At 40.5% G+C, this 20,191-nt stretch overlaps 2 long non-coding RNA genes across 3 annotated transcripts in view; one reads left to right on the top strand and one right to left on the bottom strand.

Moving 5' to 3' along the window:
* The window catches only part of LOC111929007 (uncharacterized), a 134,920-nt gene extending 126,745 nt beyond the window's left edge, over window positions 1-8,175 (top strand). For both annotated transcript variants that reach the window (XR_015286588.1, XR_015286590.1), the window contains 2 exons: window positions 7,179-7,335; window positions 8,050-8,175. This is a non-coding gene — a long non-coding RNA (uncharacterized LOC111929007). The remainder of the gene's footprint in view (window positions 1-7,178; window positions 7,336-8,049) is intronic.
* Window positions 169-9,183, bottom strand: LOC147653295 (uncharacterized). Its single transcript, XR_015286615.1, has 2 exons — window positions 7,633-9,183; window positions 169-3,310 (listed from the first exon to the last, which is right to left on the bottom strand). It is a non-coding gene; the product is annotated as an uncharacterized LOC147653295 (long non-coding RNA).
* Window positions 9,184-20,191: the final 11,008 nt, after the last annotated feature.

The following is a 20,191-nucleotide window of genomic DNA, read 5'->3' on the forward strand; positions in this document are numbered from 1 at the left end:
ACGAATTCAGAGAAGACTTTGACCCACTGAGGGAATGTGAATCACCTTGGAGAATTTAAAATAATCCAAAGACTTTGCATAAAAAGCTACTTCATACTTGGTATGACAAAGCTAAAAAGACCAGTGCCTTGCTGAATAAAATAATCACATTTCTTAGAATATAGATTCCAGTTTTAATGATTTACTTTTTTTAAATATAAAGCAACAGTGCTCCTAATTTAGTCATTACTGTAGTTAAATGAATTAAGATACAGTTAACAGTGTATTTCCTGTAGTGATATATTACCTGAAGTAGTTTAGTTTTGTCTTTATTACAAAGTCTTTCCCTTTTTAGGGAAAAATTGTTCTCCTTTTTTGTGTATCCTAAAACTGTGCGTTGATAATAGATAGTATTGATAGTATTTAATGATACTGTCAAGTGCTGCTGCTTCACTTAGAAAGAAGGCTTGAAGTAATTAATTTTAAAGTGTACTATGAAGTTTTATTTGTGTCTAGCTGTATCCATACTATTCCCAAATATGTCAAAAATTCATTTAAGCAAGGAATTATAAATGAGGGGGTGTGTTCAGTAAATTTATTGCTAAAAACCAAGTATGTGTATGACAAGTTGGGCAGCAAAAACATTCCCAGGAAGTAGTCCTAGGTCAGCTTTTCTCTTCATGTAAAATCAGATTCATTTGGTCTGTCCTGCTGGAATCCCTTCCTCTCATAGGGTGTATGCTTACACTTGTTAAACTTGGGAGAGAAATTCTCTAGTTATATGTAAGATTTACTGAAGTATTCTACATTAAAAATAGAATTTCAGCCTAGCTTGGGACAGCAGAGAAAGCAAAGCAGGTGGTTTGCATTTATAGGTAACTTACTCTGAGTGTACATACACTCCTCATATCCGTGTAAAGAGGGAAAAATAGATGTTCCTGCTCAGCTGAGAACAAGGGGAGACCTTTTCAATCATGCCCAGCCATAAAACACGCCTGCTGCAGTGCTCCCTGCAAAGCTGCAGAGAATGGACTGGAGAAATACTCTGGCAGTTCAGCGTGGCTGCTGGATGAGGTTGCTAAAGCAGACAACAATGTAGCCACTGGGATCGATTTTTACAATGATATTCAATAAGTCATTAACAAGATTAATGAACTCTAATAAAAAATGCAGGCTCCTATGTCACATTTTACTCAGCTCACTGTAGCTTAAAATTGCATGTCATGATTTCATTAGACATATTACTTAATTTTTCTCAAACTGGCCATTTTATTTAGGTTAAAACATATTAAAAGGATTTTTTTTTTCTTTTCCCACAGAGAAATAGGATTTCCTTTTTTAAAAAATGGCTTTGCACCTTCATAACATAAATAGGTATGTAATCAATAGGCTCAGTCTGCTTTGCTGCAGCAGCACGAGGCTCAGACGTGCTTTGCGAGTGGGCAGAACTGCGCTGCCTTGCACAAGGGCTGGCAGTATGAGAAGGGTTATGTCCAAGCAGGTATCACCTAGGGAAGATGATTTCTTTTGGTGATTTACGTGGTGGGGGAGCCCTGCTAAAGCTCTGTTGAACCCTCCTGCTGAAGAGCACAGAGTGACTGTCCCAGGATACCCACAGAGACACAGCCCAAGCAGCTCCAGCACAGGGGCCCCGCTTCCCACAAAGGCAAACCCATGAGCTGAGACCCACAGCACAGCTGGTCTGGGTGACAGCGTGTCCCTGTGTCACATGGACAGACTTGATACTCTTGATAACAACTGTGAGATTTCTAAATTAATGAATGGGCAGTGACTCAAGTCAAAGTTATTCTTTGCCAGCGATCCAGAGTGCAAATCTTAATAACCATGTTCTTGCATCTGTATTATCTCTGACCTTGCTACTTCTCATCTGATCCATTTTTGTGAGTGTTTTGTCTGGTCTAAATAGTTCCAGCTTTGTGCAGCATCTGAGAAGCTGCCCGTCTTTCATGTCCTATTGCTTAGTGCTCTTGCACAGAAAATTTTTATTGTAGCCCTACTCCTTTCACACACCTTTGTAGTCTGCTCTCTCTGAAGACTATCATCATTCTTCTAAAAAAAAACCCTAAGGAAATTAAAGAAGTCCAGGTAGGAGTAAGAAAAGTTGAGTGGATATAGTGGCCAGTCTTTCAAAATGTAGTTTCCAATCAGTCAATGTGCTGGGAGTTTGTGATGCATCCTTTTGTGCTCCACTGTGATTCTTCTGAGCAAACTCGATGGAGAGAAAGTTGCCTGTGCCAAAATCCAGTTGGTTACCATCTATTTTTCCTTTTGTGCAGGTTATACTTAAAAACTACCCTGACTCTTTCATACAGCTGTGCTCTGGAGACCAGATTCAAGATAGGGTACTTCTGTGATTTAAAGGTTAATTTAAAGGACATACAGCAGGTTACAACATGCAGGACCAATGCTTGGTTTTGATACATCAAAGTCCTAGTCCCTGGATTGATTGGTTTAATAACCTTTCTTAATAAAGTAAACTGAATGCATCTCATTCCTCTGGGCTCATGGGGTAGAGAACAGGAAGCTCCAGTCTCTTGATAACTTGTTAGGCTTTGACTTCACAAAGCATATTAGAGTTCAATGCTCTGCAATTATCGCTTTATGCACGCACCTCTCGTATGAAAGATCACCTCTGTTACATCTGAAAATGTATTTATTTACAGGATATAAGTGAGCTTTCAAGTTTAGCTCTCAAGCTGGATATTTATTTGAATGATCCATTTGGAGCAGTTCTTTTGCACTTGCAGTGTTTTGTCTAAGGGATTTGTGGTCCTGAGGCAGTACTTGAGGAAAGCAATCTTACCAGAAGATGATTAATAGCACACTTCAGCAAGTTCCCCAGTTATGAGTCAAGTTAAATGTTTGTTTCTTAGTAAAATCTCACCAAAAACAAAAAGTCATTTTCAACATACACTTAAGTTCTTCATTCTATTCCATTTGATTGTTTTTCCTCCTGAGGGGAAGGAGAGGCTTGCTGCAATGATTTAAATATTATGATAAACCATCTGGGAAGCTGCTGACTTGTACCAAGTTATAATTTACTCTATTCTTCTCAGCAAACATCTAGAAAAGCTTTTCTTCTATGGATTCTGGGAAGGCCTTTAAGAGGTGATAAATGTGGGCAGTGACCTTCAAACTAGAACTGGCTTGGGATCTTAAACCTCATTCATTTTCACCAGAGCATATCCTTCCAAATGTGATGAGAAAAATCCAAATGAGCAAATCTCCTGTCTGCTTGAAGTCTGGGCGTGACAGAGACGTGTATTTCATCTTATTGAGAAACTCCAAAACAAGTGTCTCATTTAGGAACCTAAAAAGCATTAGATAGCATTAGATACTCCTGAATTCATTTTATTATATAAACATTTTTGAATTTTCTATGCAGAATTCTATTAAATTTTATTAAATTCTCTAATTACAAGCTTCAGGAAAATTTACTTAATGTTGTACTGAGAAGCAATGAAGGTAACATGTAGACAAGGTAACATAGTTTTTGGTTGATCCCACCTATTTAGGAAAAAAAGCTTTTTGTTTATGAACAAAATTGCTCTCTAATGGTGCTAAGGTTTGGGAACAGAAATCATTCAGACACTTAGAAAAAAAGAATTCAGTTTTAACTTTCTTGGTATCCTCTGGAAAGCTTTTGGAGAATTCAGATAGAAGCTAAAATGTGAGAATTCCAAATGCAGAAAGAAAGATGTAAACAGAAAGGGGCAAAGCAAAATGAAAACTCAGGTTGAAAATCCTGTGTGTTGAAAAATCCTATTGAAAAAAAAACCCAAAACCTGTGTATTCTTGCTGCTTTTCCATTTTTACTGTGCAAAAAGCTGATAGGGGCATATGGGAACAGCAGGGTAATGCCACCAGCCTTGGAAGGGTGGCTGTTTCCCTGTAATTTATTTACCAAAAAGGTCAGCTCCAGACATGGCATCTGTTTTCACTGTGATCCCTAGCTCACCACATGATTTTGTATGCTGCTGAAATTTTCAGGGTTAAAAAAAAAAAAAAGAGATTAATTAGCTGTTTCAGAGAACTTGCAAAATCTTCTGAAATACTGATGTCATTATGGGCATTGTCCTGGATGAGATTCAGGAAGAAGCTTGGGAAGAGATATCATGAGGTGAGACAACAGCTGTCTGAAAGGAGAACCATTATGGGACAGGATGTATAGAGTTCCTAAGTTAGAGAATAAATCCTTCAGGAAAAGAAGGCTACAAAATGAGTTTATAGCCTAAAAATGTGTTGGTTAATATTTATCACGGGCATCCATCTTTCTCTGTTTCTTGGCTGTGCACTGGGTCTTGGCTGGTCTTGTATCAAGTACAAATAACAATATTAAACAAAGTGATTAATGTCTGTTTGAAACAATTGGAAGGTTATTTCCAGCTTTTACAATGCTGCTTTTTGTGTAGCACACAAGCACCAGTAGATGAGGTACTTAGTGCTAACAACACTGAGAGGTTTATATATATATATATATATATATATATATATATATAGTGCTCATCAAGCCAAGAGATATTTTGCAATGCAAAAATGAAGAGAGAATTACTGAGTAGAATGGTGAGGAATAAAGGCCTTTTGTCTGTATGCATTTTCAACACTTCCATCTACTGGAAAAATTTATTTCTATATAAAAACATCATTTCTTGGTAAATATTGAAAAAACATTAATGCCTGAGTTGGCTGGAAACACAAAAAAACTGTGATTAATATCTGATTAATTATTAAATACCAACTTTAGTAATGTATTTTCCCTGTAGACATAGTCATAAGTTGGTATAACACATATTAAGATAATTCAGAAAAGCATGTCTATGTACAAGAATGTACATATTATCCAAATGGATTCAATTAAACCCATATCAGCAGTCAGTGCCTCAAAAATTAGGAAATAGCTGATACTAGCTGTTCGAGGGCATACTTAATTTATCCCCACTTGGATTTTGGTGATATTAATTTATTCTGTAGAAAATATCATAAGTGTACAGTAATTTTACAGTGGGTTGAAATGCACAAAAGGGAATGAAACTAATTAAGTGAGCAAAAGAATGAAACAAAAGGCAACGAGGAATGCTTTACTCAGGAAGTGGCCTCATTCTGGTATCTCATGATCAGCTCCTAGATCTTGTACTTATATTTTTCTTAACAATCCTGTGAAGAGGGAATATTAATTAAATTATTAATTAAATCCAGAGCCCATACTGTATTGTGAAGTACTAAGATAACACACGTGAAGAGAAATAAATCCATTAACTGGGACTCAATAAAATGAACAATAGTGAAATGAAATGCATTATAATCCATGATTTCCCTTATTATCATCACATCATGGAAACCACTTATGTAAATGTGCCTCATGTGTCTGATTAGCTGACACCAGAGCAGCCCCTGGGAAGCATTTTTACCCCCATTTTACAGAAGGTGTGCCAAAGACATGGAGATACAAAGTTAGCAGCCTTTTTTAGATTACTGGAGGAGGAATTTCTTCAACAGCGTGCATGTTTTGATAAGAACAAGCCAAATTTACTCTAAAACTTATGTTCTGATAAAGCCTCCCTTAGAATAATGTATGATATTCAACACCCAATTCAATATTTCCAAGATTAAAATATTCCACTCCTGTAAATGAGATATGAAAATAAATAATGAAAATAAAATAAATAATGAAAATAAAAATTAGAAATTTAAGATCTTATCCATGTTAATTAGGAGTAAAACTTTGACACAGATGGTCTGCTCAGACCACAGATTTACTTTCATGACTGTCAGGACACTTACATTCAAGGAAAAAAAAGACAAACTTGCTGTCCTTGTTTGTGTAGGCTGGTTTGTTTTGCCTTTTTTGTTTTTAATTTCAAAAGGTGCTGGTTCCTAGTGACCCATTGTTCACAGCTGGGAAAATCCATGGATACAAGATGCTTGAGGCCACGTTTATGTGCTATCTCCACCCTCTGTATTTTGGAGTTTGAGGATTACATATTCTATCAGGAACACTGCAAATCCCTTTGGTTTCATGTAACTCTTGCCCATTTTGGAAAAGGTGCTAGAGAGAGAACATTTGTCAGGCACTTACACCACCTTAACTTCATTTTTTTATCAACTACACAGTTGATAGGTTGTAATGGTTTCCAGATTGGTGCAGATTTTTTTGAGATATGTGTAATCTGCAGGGTTTTTTTTAATGTTGTGTAAATACTCAATTTACTGTTTAGCTAATAATGCTAAAAAGGGTGCTTAAATAAAGGTGCTGGTTTAATATAATTAGCACAGCTGTTCATGGCTCTGTTTCAGATACCAGTAGTGTTTATTTCATGACAAACATTAGACAAAATGGAGCTGGGATTAGCTTGAGAATTTCAATCAAAGGAACTGCCTTAACAGCAATTTCTTGTCACAAGTCAAGCAGGAAGAAGGAATTCTTAAATAAACAAAGCAGACCACTGCAGCATCCAAAGATGCTTTTTACTTCTTAGGAACAACAGGCCTTCATGCACCTATATTTCTTTTTTTTTTTTTGGTGTGGGAAAACCAAACTTAGTTTGTGCTTGGAACCCCTAACTTGAGTTTTGAAGCTTAACAGATGAGACTTGTCTATCTGCAATACCCTGCAGATAAAAGGCGTCTTTCAGCCAGCCCAGTCTCCAATAATTAGTTCTTAAGCTTCATAAATATCTCATTTTATCAGTGCTTCTGTCACTATCCATATGTGAAGTTATAAACTACCCTGGGTGTAGGCCATAAATGAACTGATGATATTAACTGAATGTGAGGTAAATCAGGGCCCTATAAAGCTCATCAGTGAGCAGGAATCAATACGAAGGAAACAGTAAAATTTCAGGTACTTTTTGCTCTGATAAATAAATTGGTTACTCTGGGCTCTTCTGGGAGGAAGCACAGACTGAAGTGGAAACCCAGATATCTGCTTTTCACCTTACTCTGCTATAAAATAGTCACAACACCAGCAACTTAGATTTGACTGAAGCTTTATCTATAAACACAGCCCTCGTGGTTTTATATCTTACATCTGATTTCAGTTATGTTCAGCATTTACAGGCATATAAATATAACCTGGAGATACAACCTACGTACAATAAATAGAAATATTTATAGTTAATAGTTTGGGGATTAGAATAGCTCCACTTTTTAATCCATATTTCTCTTCCACACTTGTCCAGGTACCTGGAACATTTCACCATTCCAGTCGATGGAACAAGGCATCTAGTCTTTGAGAGAAGAGCCAATTATTTCTATTCTGGGAAAGCTCCCAAATGAGCACATCCTCTTGCCCCCAAGGCCAAGATGATCACCATTCTCAGTGATCCATGGGCTTTTGTAAGCTTTTGTTGCTACCATTCCTCTGGTTTTTTTCCCTGCTGTTACACTATCAAAAGAGTTCACTGTGCACCTTGCTGCATCAGTCACATCTCTTGAACACATTTAGCAGTAGGATTTAAAAACAATTCTCCAGCAGCACCAGGTTGTGCTTGACGATCCAGCGGTCCTGAGACCTTTCCTTGGGTCACTGGGAAAAGTAAAAACTTCTTACCATGTTAAAGTAACAGTAAAAAGAACCTGCATTTTGTCAGGGTTTATTTTCTTCCTTCATCTATCCTACCATTTTCTACATACCTGGTTTTGGTTTGGTTTTTTTTCATTTAGAATTGAAATTCTGATTGCTATGGAGTTTTCTGAAAGGCTTTGGAGAAAACATATGTGTTGATTAAAGTTAAGGAAAATTCTGAAAATAGAAGCTTTGGAAGTAGAAGTGGATTTTCAGTCAGTATTTAAAGAAATGCAGAAGAAAAAAAAATACAATAAACCAATTGCTAAATGCAAAGACATTGTTTAAAGAGCAGCTCTGATTTCTTTAAGACAATTCTTCGGACTCAGTGATTTCTCTTGAAAACAAGGAAAGCCAGATTTCTGTTCAGAATAATTATATAAAAAAGTGGTTGAATATACATTTAAATCATCGTTATAGACTACTTTTAAAACATGAAAACTTTTAAAATACATTTATTGAAACAGCCTGTCCTTTTTTTTCAGGACCTGACCTGAACTTAATTACAGTCAAAGGTGGAACTCCAGCAGCTGATAAAATATGCTAATCTACTAACTTCAGTTAAAATGAGTACTGGAAAGAAGATTTCAGACACAAAAAAAAAGAAAAAAGCAAATTTCAGCTAAGAAGAAATTTTGGAACTTTGTGGTTCAAAAATGCCTGCATACCAGCACTTTATTATTGCTGGCAACACTGGCACAGCTTAGGGGTGTGAAGCCCTTTTTAAATACATATTCTCTTCAGTGGATTCTGAAAGCCTGCCAGAAAAATCAACCCTTTTAGCAGCATTTAAATCTGTACTCAGCCTTCAGTGTTGCTGAAATCTCTGTGGGACTTAAACTTATCCTTAAATGCTGCCCTTAGGAGACATTTTCCTGAGGAACTAATTTTCTGAAACACGGCCTCTAAAAGCATGGAAAACCAGCAAAGCGTCTTTGTCTTCCCATTTCCCGAACTTCAGATCAATTATAAAAATACTGATTTTTAAAAGTTCTTCCAGAGGAGCTCTTTTCTTGTCAGCGTGTGTCACTCTGTCAGTCACATTTCAAGCCATGGATTTGAAAACCGACCTGCAGAAGCAGCTACCTTTGTCATAAATTTAACTTGACAGCTTCTCTGTGGGACTTTTAATTAGGATTTTTTTTTTTAAAGAAAAAAAGAAAAAAAACCACTGAAAGTGTCAGTCCAAACACAGTGAGCAAATGCTGGTATATGGAAGGCCTACACATACTGCCGTCTACTTCAGACTCGGGGATGATTTATAAAATGCCAAGTTTTGGAGAAAAAGAACTTTTAAAAACTCGTTTCAGGGCCATAAAAAGAGCTGGTTCTGCTCTTTGAGGGGCTGGGTGGCTCTGAGGCCTGACGGGCGCTGCTGAGTGCTCACCCCAGTAGGCAGAAGTGGATCTGTGATGCTGCTCATTATCTCGTGTTTTCCAGCAAAAACTTGCTGGTCTCGATGGAGCAAGTTTCAAAAACTCCATCCTATTTCAGTGCTGCTTGCTGGAGGCTTGGGTTCCGAGGCGGTGGGAGCTGGTGTGACTGGGAAGAATTGAAACCCTCGGGCCGGGTCAGAGCCGCCTCAGCCGTGAGGGCAGAAGCGCCTCCGGTGTCGGTATGAAAATGGATCCGCCTGCGGGAGCTGCCGTCCCTGGCAGCGCTGCTCCCAGGCTGCTCCCTGGAAAACCTCATTGCTGTGGGGCTGGGGGTCCCAGGCTTCTGTGAAAACCTCGGCTGCTCCCAGGCTGCTCCCTGGAAAACCTCATTGCTGTGGGGCTGGGGGTCCCAGGCTTCTGTGAAAACCTCGGCTGCTCCCAGGCTGCTCCCTGGAAAACCTCATTGCTGTGGGGCTGGGGGTCCCAGGCTTCTGTGAAAACCTCGGCTGCTCCCAGGCTGCTCCCTGGAAAACCTCATTGCTGTGGGGCTGGGGGTCCCAGGCTTCTGTGAAAACCTCGGCTGCTCCTTAAACCATGAGTGAGCCCGACTGGCGCCGCCTCAGGATTGCCGCCATTGCCGCAGCCTCGTCAGCTGCGGGACGTGTTACAGTCCGGCTCCAGAGCAGAAATTTCCTCGTGGAGTGTGGAGAAAAAACATGTATAGTTGAGTTTATAGTTCAAGAAGTGGTAAAACTACCCTTAAAGAAGTCATTAAATGTGAATTGACTCAGTGCTTTCTGCCTGAATCATCAGCAAGTATTAAACAGACACAATGTGTGTGTGAGGGGGAAGGCGAGAGTCCCGGCCAAGGACTGTTCCTGAAATGCCATGGACTTTGTAGGTTTTGTTATTTTATTTGTATTTGTCACTGAAATGTGACTGGGAAACTGATCACAATGCTTTGGATCAAAGTGCTTTGGACAGACACAAGGGGTGAAGGTGCAAAGGACCAATAATGTCCCAGCCCAGGGTTCCCCATCCTCATCCTCTGCCTCCTGCTGGAGCTGGGCCTGTGACAGCATGACCGGGTATGTGCTACGTTTTTAAAGATATTTTTAGAGCTGTTAGTTATAGATGGGCAACAGCTGAGAAAAGAAGCAATTGTAAAAATGCACAAACTTCAAAAGCTTGTTGGAATTTTTCTGGTTTGTAATAATTCTGATGGCTTTGTGTGATCTATATGATGACTATTTTGCAGTAGGAAAAAACTCTTTTGAAAGTTTCAGTATTATTATTGTAATTCTCCTATTTGATATGTGGGGGTTTGAGGGGAGCTGAAGCTGATGGTAACTTGTGAACTTCAGATCCTGGGTAGCTAGAAAATATCTCAGGCTTTAATTACCAAATTGTCTCCCAGCCCTAAATCTGCAATAAACAGCCAATATAAACTACAATTTAAAAGAGCCAGACTAAGAAATAGCATTCTCTTGTTGAAAATATCAAGAGATCTTTTTATTTTTCCAGAACTGACGTTAATCTTTAAACCAACTGTTTCCAGATAACATTTAGATTTTTAAGAAGGGAAATTTTAAATTAAGCTTTATTGTGTAAACTCTTGCTCTGCCTTTAGTATGTCAGTGTTTTACAAACAGTGGTGCCTGCTGAGAGCCAGTGGTTGTGAGCCACCATCTCTCGTGGCAAGGCTGAGAATCACAGGCTGGAAAAAGAGGTCATTCACTTATGAAAATGGAATTGGTATTTGGGTGTTGTTCTGAGAACATGACAAGAAGGTAGAAAAAAGGAGAGATAATTTTCCCCTAAAGAAATTATACTCACTGAGTGAAATCTTAAATCCTTTGGGATTCAAGGTTATCTACAGTGGGACCTGTAATTAGTGCCAGCTAATAATTGGCAAAAAGAGGTGAACACAGGTAAGGAGTTATATTTAAAATGAACTGGAAACCTGTCAAAGAATCCAAGTATCAAGGAGGACTTTGAAAAGGAGGAAGGCACCTAATTTGTGACTCTGCACATCTTTTAGGTAAGAAATCCACTGTTTTCAAGTCCTCAGGAACACCTTTGTGGGCTTTTTAATACAATTGAAAGGAAAATAACCAACAAAAGTTCATTATTTTCTTTTGCTGCTGCATTTCTTGACTTGGTGTTATATATCTTTATAAAAGAGATCTTTAGAGGTATTCAGCTAAAGTGATGCTTTTCTGTTTGTCTGTAAAACTCTAAAAAATGTGAGCTAGCAGAGCTGGGATTTCTGAGTTACAGAATTCCGGTTTCACTTGTTGATGCAGAGAACTCTGTGGCATTTTCTTAAAATGGAATAAGAATTGTGGAGGTAGTTCTGGATGTTGTTCCAGAGCCATGGGATACAGCCAGGTCTGGAGGTGTCTGCAGGAACCAGGAGCCCCCGAGTTCCTGAGGCGCTGGCCGGGAGCTGCTGGGAGAGCCAGGGAGAAGAGGGAGGGAGGGAGGAATTCTCAGCGGCGCTGGGAGGATTTCTCGGCCCCTGGAGGAGGTGGGAAGGTGTTCCTAAAGCTGAGGGAGGACGGAGGGCCCTGGGCAGATGCGCTGAGCTGGCACAGCAGAGGCAGGGAAGAACATTCCTGGTTATTGTGGGAATGCCTTTGTCCTGTTCCACTCGAGCGAGAGCTGCTCCTTTCCCACCATCCCGGCCGAGCTTTTCCATTCCGACTCCAGGCCTTAGGCCGGGGGTGGTGCCTTGGAAAGCTCCCTGGAGCCGCTCTGGGGCGATTCCAAGCTGTTCCTCGCTTCTGCCGCTCCCGCTGAGCCCGCCGTGTCCCAGAGGGAGCTCCGTGAGCCTCTCCCGTGTGGCTCCAGCGGCTTCCTCCCCTGTCTGTGCCGTGCCCGTGTCTCTCCTGCCCTTCTGAGGGAGGGAAACGCGGCCGGCGGGCTCTGCTGTTCGCCCAGGGGCTTTGCCAAGGGGCCAGCGATGGCCAGAGCGCCTCTCTGGGGTGTCGGGCTGCAGAGCGCAGTGCCGCTGCTGCCAGGCTGCCATTTGGGATCCTGTACCTGCTGGTAAAGCTTTCCTGCTGCTGCTCCACACCTCATCCTCGGCTCTTGGCCACCCCTTCCCTGGAATCAGCCTCTCAGGTCTGGCCGTGTAGCTGCGTTTGGGGGCTCTCCTTAGGCCGGCTGTGCTGACCTGAGCTGTGTCACATAACCCCACCACCAGGAGTGCTTCAGCTCTTGGGGTGATCGAGACAGAGCTGGGCTGGGAGCAGCTGCACAGCCATTATCGGACAGCTCTCAGTCCACATCCTCTTGTCTCTGTGTGCTGGGCACAGACTGGGGCAGCCTCTCCCCTCCTAAGTGGGACAGGAGCTGTGGAAGGTGGCATTGAACGCGGGAAGGAAATGAAGTGCTCCTGTCACATGGGAGACTTTCATACAGGCTGAGAGATAAATATAAAACAAAACATAATTAAGTAGGAGCAGGCGCTTGGAAGCATATCAGCATTTTCATGTTTACTTAGACTCATGCCTAATTAGTTTAGTTGCTGTAAACTTCTCCTGAGGGAATAAATTACTGCAAAACATCCCTTCTCAAATATTGTATTTAGTGAGGAAACCCAGCAGATCTTAAAAGAACTGCAGTAATTCAGGAAAAAAAATGGCCTGTTCCCATGTAAAGGATCATACCATTTTTTTTCCAACAGGAAAGTGGTTTTATAATGGGAGAAAGGGAGCAGAACTCAGGTGTTAGTTTCTCTCAGTAATGTTTGGTGGGTACAAGAGCTGTTCCTTGGACTGACAGCAGTGGCAGGACACAGGAAAAGGAAACAGAGAGAGCTGAGCTTCTCTTTTACTTCTGTATATTGCATTTCATGGCTGTGTCCGAGTTAGATGAATAGATGTTTTTTATAAAGCTAAACAAACCTGAGAGTTCTTGAACACCTGGGACGTGGAGCAGACGGGTGGTCATCTGTTGGAGCCTTCAGTTGCATTTTCCCTATAATTAGCTGTCTAATTGCTTGTCCAGAGCTGTTGCTGCTGCTAATCTATTTACACATGTAATTAATTACAGTTTAAAAATAATCAAAAAACCTTTTTAGGTTGTTTGTCCTTTTCTCTTCATTTGTAGAATGTCAAACTATCATGCTGGTGAACTATTGCTATTTTTATTTATGGACTACATTATGATTCCATTCTGGATGTGTCCATGGAAGGACATATGATAGCTAATTATTTCTCAGGTTAAATAAGGAAGTAATGAATATCAACTGCAGCAACGTTCAGCATGGTAGCCATGGCAGGAAAACCTCAGGAGTGCCTCCAAGGCTCACACTGGCAACCCATAATTTTTATTCTGTTTTTTAAATGAAGAAATGGGACCCCACTGATGCAGCACATGACGTTTGGCTTTCTGAAAGCTGAATTTGGAGAGGGAAATAGGGCTTACTAGTTTTGTAAGACTAAAATTTTAAGTGTGTAAATTTTACTAGAATTTACTACAGTTGTGTTTTTAAGTGTGTAAATTTTACACGCTTCCCCAAACTTGTGGGAGTGAGTAAAATTTTTGCATTCGCCATGAGAGAACTGTTCTATGCTGAGGGGCCCTACAGCAGAGCTTTTTGTGTGGTGCCCTGGTGGTGTTCACAGCCTCAGTAACACATGGGGCAGGGCAGTGGCACGTTGCCCAAACCCCAGGAGCACACCCTTGTGTTCCTGGAGCCAGGGCTGCTCGAGGCTGTGTCTGAGCTGTTGTTTTTTCTCTTCTCAAGTTGTCTTCTCTCATCCGTGTTTAAAGCTGTTTGTGCTTTCGGTTCTGCTCAGCTCCCGGGTCCCTGTGGACGTGCCCTTTCCCCCTTCCTAGCCATGCCAGAACGTGGATATCACTCACTGCTCATTCCTCCCACGTTTCCTCCTATTTCCTCTTTTGTCAGGGATCTGTGGAGCTGCCACAAATCCCACCTTTCTTTCCCTTTCTCTAGGATATGTCATCCTGTAGCCAGCACTTTTAACTCCAGCCTGGCAGAATAGAGAGATGGGGCAAGCTGCTGCTCTGTTATTCAAGCTGCCCAGTAAAATCACAGGCACATAAAAGAGAAGAGCATCACTAACCATTTTTGCAAGTCTGTCCAGTATTAATGTACCTTAAAGAAGAACCGCAGTTTTGTTTTGGAGACCACTTCAAATATTGATCAGGTTTTTCTGGAATTTACTGAACTTTGGGGAGAACTCACAGGGTTTCCATATTCTGGTTTTGTCTTGATAATGCTAAATCATGTTCAGTTTGTGCTATGATCGCTGGTGAGTCAAAGTGAACAGCAGAGACTGAGGAGGGAACACCATCATAATTAAGAAATATTTACAGCTCCTGAAAATTTGGATTAAGGAAAAAAATGAAGTCAGAAGTAAAACCAGCAAGAGTAACCCTTTAAAATATGATACATATATCAGAATATTCTGACCCATTAGTTAATTACGACAGCCCCACTTTGAGAAGGCCATGAATAAATTATGAGGGAAATTACTCCTTTGACTAGTATTGCTCCAGACTAAATCATGTATTTGTATCTGATATTAAGAGTAATGAGATAAGGAAGTCTGCATTTCAGAATACTTTCAAATGAAATTTGAAAAGTGAACCTGCATGTCAGCAGAACAAAAAAAAAAAAAGGCAAGCAGGTTGTGAATACAACAAAGAGAAATAGGTGAGCAAGAAAATGGGTTCAGGCTACAAGATCACTGGTGATGACCAGAATTAGATTATTTGGGAAGAGCTACAGAAATTCTGCAGTGGGCAATTACAGATTCACCTTTGAGGAGGATGAATTTCTTTCAAGCCCTTGTTACCTAGAAACTCCAGTTCTGTAGTATGAGATTTTATATTCTTTCTCAAGCTATGTAATGATAAGCTAAGAGTTAACACTGGAGGCTCTTATTATCTATAGATAGAGCCCATTCATCCTTGCAATCCTTGCAGCCTGCTAAACCATTAGCTTCAGTAATACACTGCAGTAGTTAGATGAAAACTGCCTTAAGAATAGAAGCAAAACGGAGAAGCTTTAGGAAGTTGAAGAACTTGGGATTGGTTTTGGTATGTACTTAACTCAAAGTGACACTGGCAAATAACATTTCATTAGAGAAAATATAACTAGGCCTGAGCAGGCCAGAAAAAGCTCACCACAATTGCAGTGATTTCTGTGGACTTTAGATCAAGAATTAAAAGGTGAATCAACAGAATAAGATGGCTAAAAAAGGATATTGTTTGAAATAGCTTCCAGATAACTGGTGAGATGATAAGAAAGGTGCTAGACAGTAGCTTTAATAGTATGGAAATGATAGAGAATGGATTATTGTGTCCAAATCCAGGCACCAGGGGTGATGCTCTGTAGTTCATCAGAGGGCTGCTGCCAGGAGATGCTGGACTATGCATACCCTCAGGGGCTGTACCCACAAGGAACTGGTAGCCACCTCCTGATCCTGATGGAGCCAGATGGAGCCAGAAGTGAACCCAGATAATCTCCTCTAAATATTAGTTTAATGGCCAATATTAGATGATATTAAAGAAGCATTTTCACTGCAGTAAGTGTCTGGGATTCCCATGGGAAACATAAATTGAGTGACTACTCCGCAGAAATTTCTGCACTTGATTATTTTAAGCTGTTTGCACAGTCAGAGGAAAAATCAAAATACAGGAAGTTGATTCTGTCCTGAGCTTTTTACATGAAGCCATTTGGTGATGATAGGTAATGCCCATTGCTCAAGGTAAATCTCAATGCATTGCTTCATTTCTGTCATTTTCACGAATCACAGCTTTGCTTCCAATCTGAAGCGTGGCACGAGTTTATCTTCTTTCCATCGGATTTTCTTCTGTATGCAACTGCTTCCTTATGCCATTAACCACTTAGGTAAATGTATTATTTTTTTCTCTCCCCTTTTTTTTCTAGATTAATTAATATCACTAATCACCTTTTAAGCTTATTTTATGTGGCAGCTTAAGGCACAGTGCAATAGCACCTTGTGTTAAAATAGGGCTGGCACTTCTTGGTGTCTTAATCTGCTAGCACAAAAGAATAAATCAGAAGAGATTTGCTAAGATAAAACCTTTTTTCATCCCATTTCCAGCAGTAGGATTTTGAAATCCTTTTGGCTATGGCTGCTTTCATACTGGCTCTCCAGGCTTCCTTATTCCAGGCTCTGAGGTAGGGAAGCCAACTAAGGGGAGAGGGGAATGGACTGGAACCATTGGGAAAAGTCTGTCAAAACTCAGTGCAGATTTTTGTGATTTTACCAGTGAAAAGTCACTTAAAGTCACCCATCCTCACTTAACGGCAGTGCTCTGGGGGCTGGCAAGGGGAGCAGAGACACAGGACAGGTATGCAGAGGTGGTTTGTAGGTATGTGGGTGTTGAATTGCTGAAAAGCCCCAATTCTGGAACCTGAGACTTGGGAAGACATATTTTGTGTACCTAAAGCTTGTAGTAGTGCCGAAAGTCTTTACGTTAATTAAAAAAGAAGTTACAGCTTTAGGAAACTCCGGGGGTTTATAGAGTTGCAGCTTCCAGAGGTTTAAGTGGGGACAATATGGGGAGGATTTGGGGGACCAGGGAGGTCAGCCATGACCTTAAGCCCGTGTTCCTTTGAAGATATAGTCCCCACTTTGTGTCTGCTTAACACAGTTCACCGTGGGAACATGGACATTTTACCTTCATCATAACAGCTTTTCCAAAGCCAGATACCTTGGGCTGTCCTTCATTATATTTATTTTATAATTAGTCACTAGCTGATGCCCTTTATGAAACAAAAATCAGGCCCAGCAGCTGGGTTATTTGCCTTTGAAAAGCTGTTACTATGCACACAGCACAGTTCTTCTTGTCATTAATAATATCACAAAGACATCAGGAGGGAAAATGCTACACCGACATCACATGTCCAGTACACATGAAAATGCCATAAACATTGGAAAAACGTGGATAGGAAGAGCTTCATTGACAAATGCTTCATCTGGGCCTTCAGGAAGGTTGATACCTGTGATGTGTGGTTAGTGTGTATGGAGAAATGGTCAGGAAATCTTTCTGTGGAACCATCCAGCTATTTTTTAAATTTCTCTTTGCAAGTCACCCATTTTCCCCAAATATGTTTCCTATTTTTCTTCCTCAGAGGGCAATGGAAAGAGAGGTAGAATGCATTGGAAGATATAGTTCTGCAGCAGGATCTGAGGATTCTGAGCCTCCAACAGCAGATGTCCCAGTGGTGTCAGTGCCCACTTTGTCACAGGGAAGGTGTATGAAACCAGACAGGATGGGAATAATTGTAAATTTTGCCTCAGTAAACTGTGTGTTTGCAGGGTACCTGCGTCCTTCTTGCGTGCCTGATCCTTTAAAATCCCAATTAAAAATTGCTCCTCTCAGCTGTTTCCTTTAGATGTGTGTGACACACAGAGGAGTGCTTGTGATGGACAGAGAGGCAGAGAAAACTCAATATATTACTAACAGTCCATCTGCACACACACAAAGTCCTAGAAGTGTGTAATCTATTTTTAAAATAGCCTAGTCTATCTCTCTGAATATTTCTTATGTTGTTAAATACGTTTAAAGTGTGATTGATGATCTCCAGATCCAAATCTGGGTTTCTAAACCATCCAGCTGCATCTACAACCCTGTGGTGAGAGCACCCTGTCATCGAATGCCACATCTTTTCAAGGCAGCTCACACATTTCCAAAGCTCTCCTTAGTAATTACATGACTTTATCACTCTTAGAACAAATGTCACTCATATTGTTAATGACAGCATTAGGCCAGTGTTTCAGCTAAGAGCTTAGCAGGCAATGCTAGTTATATTTTTGGATTCTCAGTTTTTAATTTTTTTCCCCTCTCTCTTATTAATTGAAAGCCTAAGTTGAACGTAGAACATAGGATATGTAGGTTTTACATAGCTGCTTAGCATTTGAATATTTCTTTGCCTTCCCTGCAGTGGCCTTTTCACATCTGTGCTTAACACATTCAGTACAAACGTCAGTAACACATTAAGAAGATGGATGAAGAGATGAGAACATTAATATGTGGTGGTGGTGGAAGCTTGGCAGCTGTCAACTTTGCCTGTGTGCATTTACCTTGTCCTCTGTATTATTTATTCATCTGAAACACTTCTGCAAATGAAGCAGACAAAAGGGAACCTAGGGTAAATGGAGCCTGTTTAGGGCAACTGGAGATCAGAATGAGATAAAACAGCAGCAGGAGCAGAGCACCTGGGTATTGGTGGCTGCTGCCATACCTGAAGTGTTCCCCTTAAAAACATGACTGGAATTATTCAAGAGTTACCCAAAGCATCTTTATTCTTCTGAATGTGCACATAATAAATAATTTATAGTTTAAACTCGGAGTCTTCAAATGATTAAAGGTGGCAAAAGAAGAAAAAAAGAGAAGAAAGTGAGGAAAGAAGCCTCTGTCTAAAGAGAAGGAAAGGGGCATCTGATCCGTATATTTATGCATCAGCCCCACATTAAGAGAACAGAAAATGCAGTCCAGTTTGAGGGTGCTTACGCTGTGTCCTGGCACCAGCATCACTGCGGGGTAGATGGTGACAAGGCATTCTTGCATATCTTTTCAGGCTGAGTTAGACCCCAAAGTGAAACCATTAGAGTTTCAAATCTTCTCATCTTTTTGTTGTTTGAATTGGATTTCACGTTGCTCAAGGCAGTGGAATTGTTTGGTGTATCTGTATTTTTCAGCTGCTGCTGGGAGTTGAGCTGATGTATTGCCATTGCTGTTAGATGTTGCATGAAGGGTGGGGAGTTGACCTCTATCTGAAAAGCTTTATGTTGTAAAGGGTTCTTACCACTGTAATTTGCATTCCCCTTGCTCAGTTTTATCCCTGCTACATGGTAATAAACGGCCTGGGAAACCTGGGTAGAGTTGTATTAATCATAACAATCAAGGGTTCTGGCTTGAAAAATCAACATCAGGTCCATCAAGCTGGATTTCTTTTTAAATGGCTGGTTAAGTGAGCCAATTAAGAACTCCTCTACTTATTATTTTGCTGGCTCATTTATTTGGGCAGCGAGATTTCAGGCACTCTGTATCATAGAAGCGATATGAGTTTGATTTGGTCTCAAACTCATTCTGTTCCCTCCTGCCACATTAGGACCCAGTTGCTCTTCACAGCTCAGTGTTGTCTTAGGAATTCATTTGCAAGCTGGGAGATAATCAGTAACTACTGACTCTCTAGGGCTGGTTTGATTATTGATTATTTAAATCAACCTGAATATTGCACAGTCACAAAACTCAGAACATAAATCAGCTTATTTTAATGCTTGGCAGTTTTCTTACAGAAAATCAAGCAGGCTTTTGCTGAGGCATCAATGACTTCAGGTAATAGTGGCATTTTTTGAGCTTAAAAGTTTCCAGTTAGAGCTCTCTGTCAGGATATGGGTGCACAGTTGTGTCATTTGTCTTCCCCATGTTGCTCTTAACACCTTTGGAGATGGGAAACCCTCTCAGAAATAGGTAGATAGGTTTTCAAAGGGTTGTTTGGCTCTGTTTTCAGTGAGCCCACCCCAGGTTATGTAAAATATGTGAATATTTTATTTTAGGATAGTGGGAATGAGTGCCTGCAGTCAAAAAGATCTGGATTCCGGTTGCCACTTCAATTAATACTTCACTATATGGTAAAGTAGAAAATACTGATGCATTTCTTTCAGCTGAATTCTTAGAGACCATGTTACTACTATGCTGTGCCTCCCCCTCTCATCACTGAGTGTTGAGGGAGTGTTTGTTTGCAGTGGTTGCTCACCAGGAGCAGCCTTGGCTGTCTGTACACTTGATTTACACATCAGTAGCTACGTCTAGCTGGCAAAGGTTGTTTCTGGAAAGTGGGGACTCATGGGACAAGGCAGTTTTTAAGAGTCTGATCAAGTGAATTATGGGGCTGACATTCACTGTGTCCTCCTTGGAGGCCAGGAACTCACTGGACTTGATGAATTTTGAGTAAGAACATCTTTTTCAGCTCTTCAGAAGGGAATTGTTTCTGCATTTCAGTTTCTAGAGATGCCAGAATTCTTCAGGCAGTTCAAAATGGGCAAAATATATTTTGTCATGAGCTTAATTTGTTTTGCTGTATCGTCAACTCACATCTCTTTAACTGTTTTTTGAAGTATGGACAGAAATTCAGGTATTCCAAGCATGCATCATGATTGCTGCTGTCTTGGGATGCATGAAGATCCTGCTGTTCTTTTACCACATTTCTATAACTCACATGTTTTTTATGGAATTT

This window comes from Cyanistes caeruleus, chromosome 5, assembly GCF_971803275.1.
Source record: "Cyanistes caeruleus chromosome 5, bCyaCae1.hap1.1, whole genome shotgun sequence".
Lineage (NCBI taxonomy): Eukaryota > Metazoa > Chordata > Aves > Passeriformes > Paridae > Cyanistes > Cyanistes caeruleus.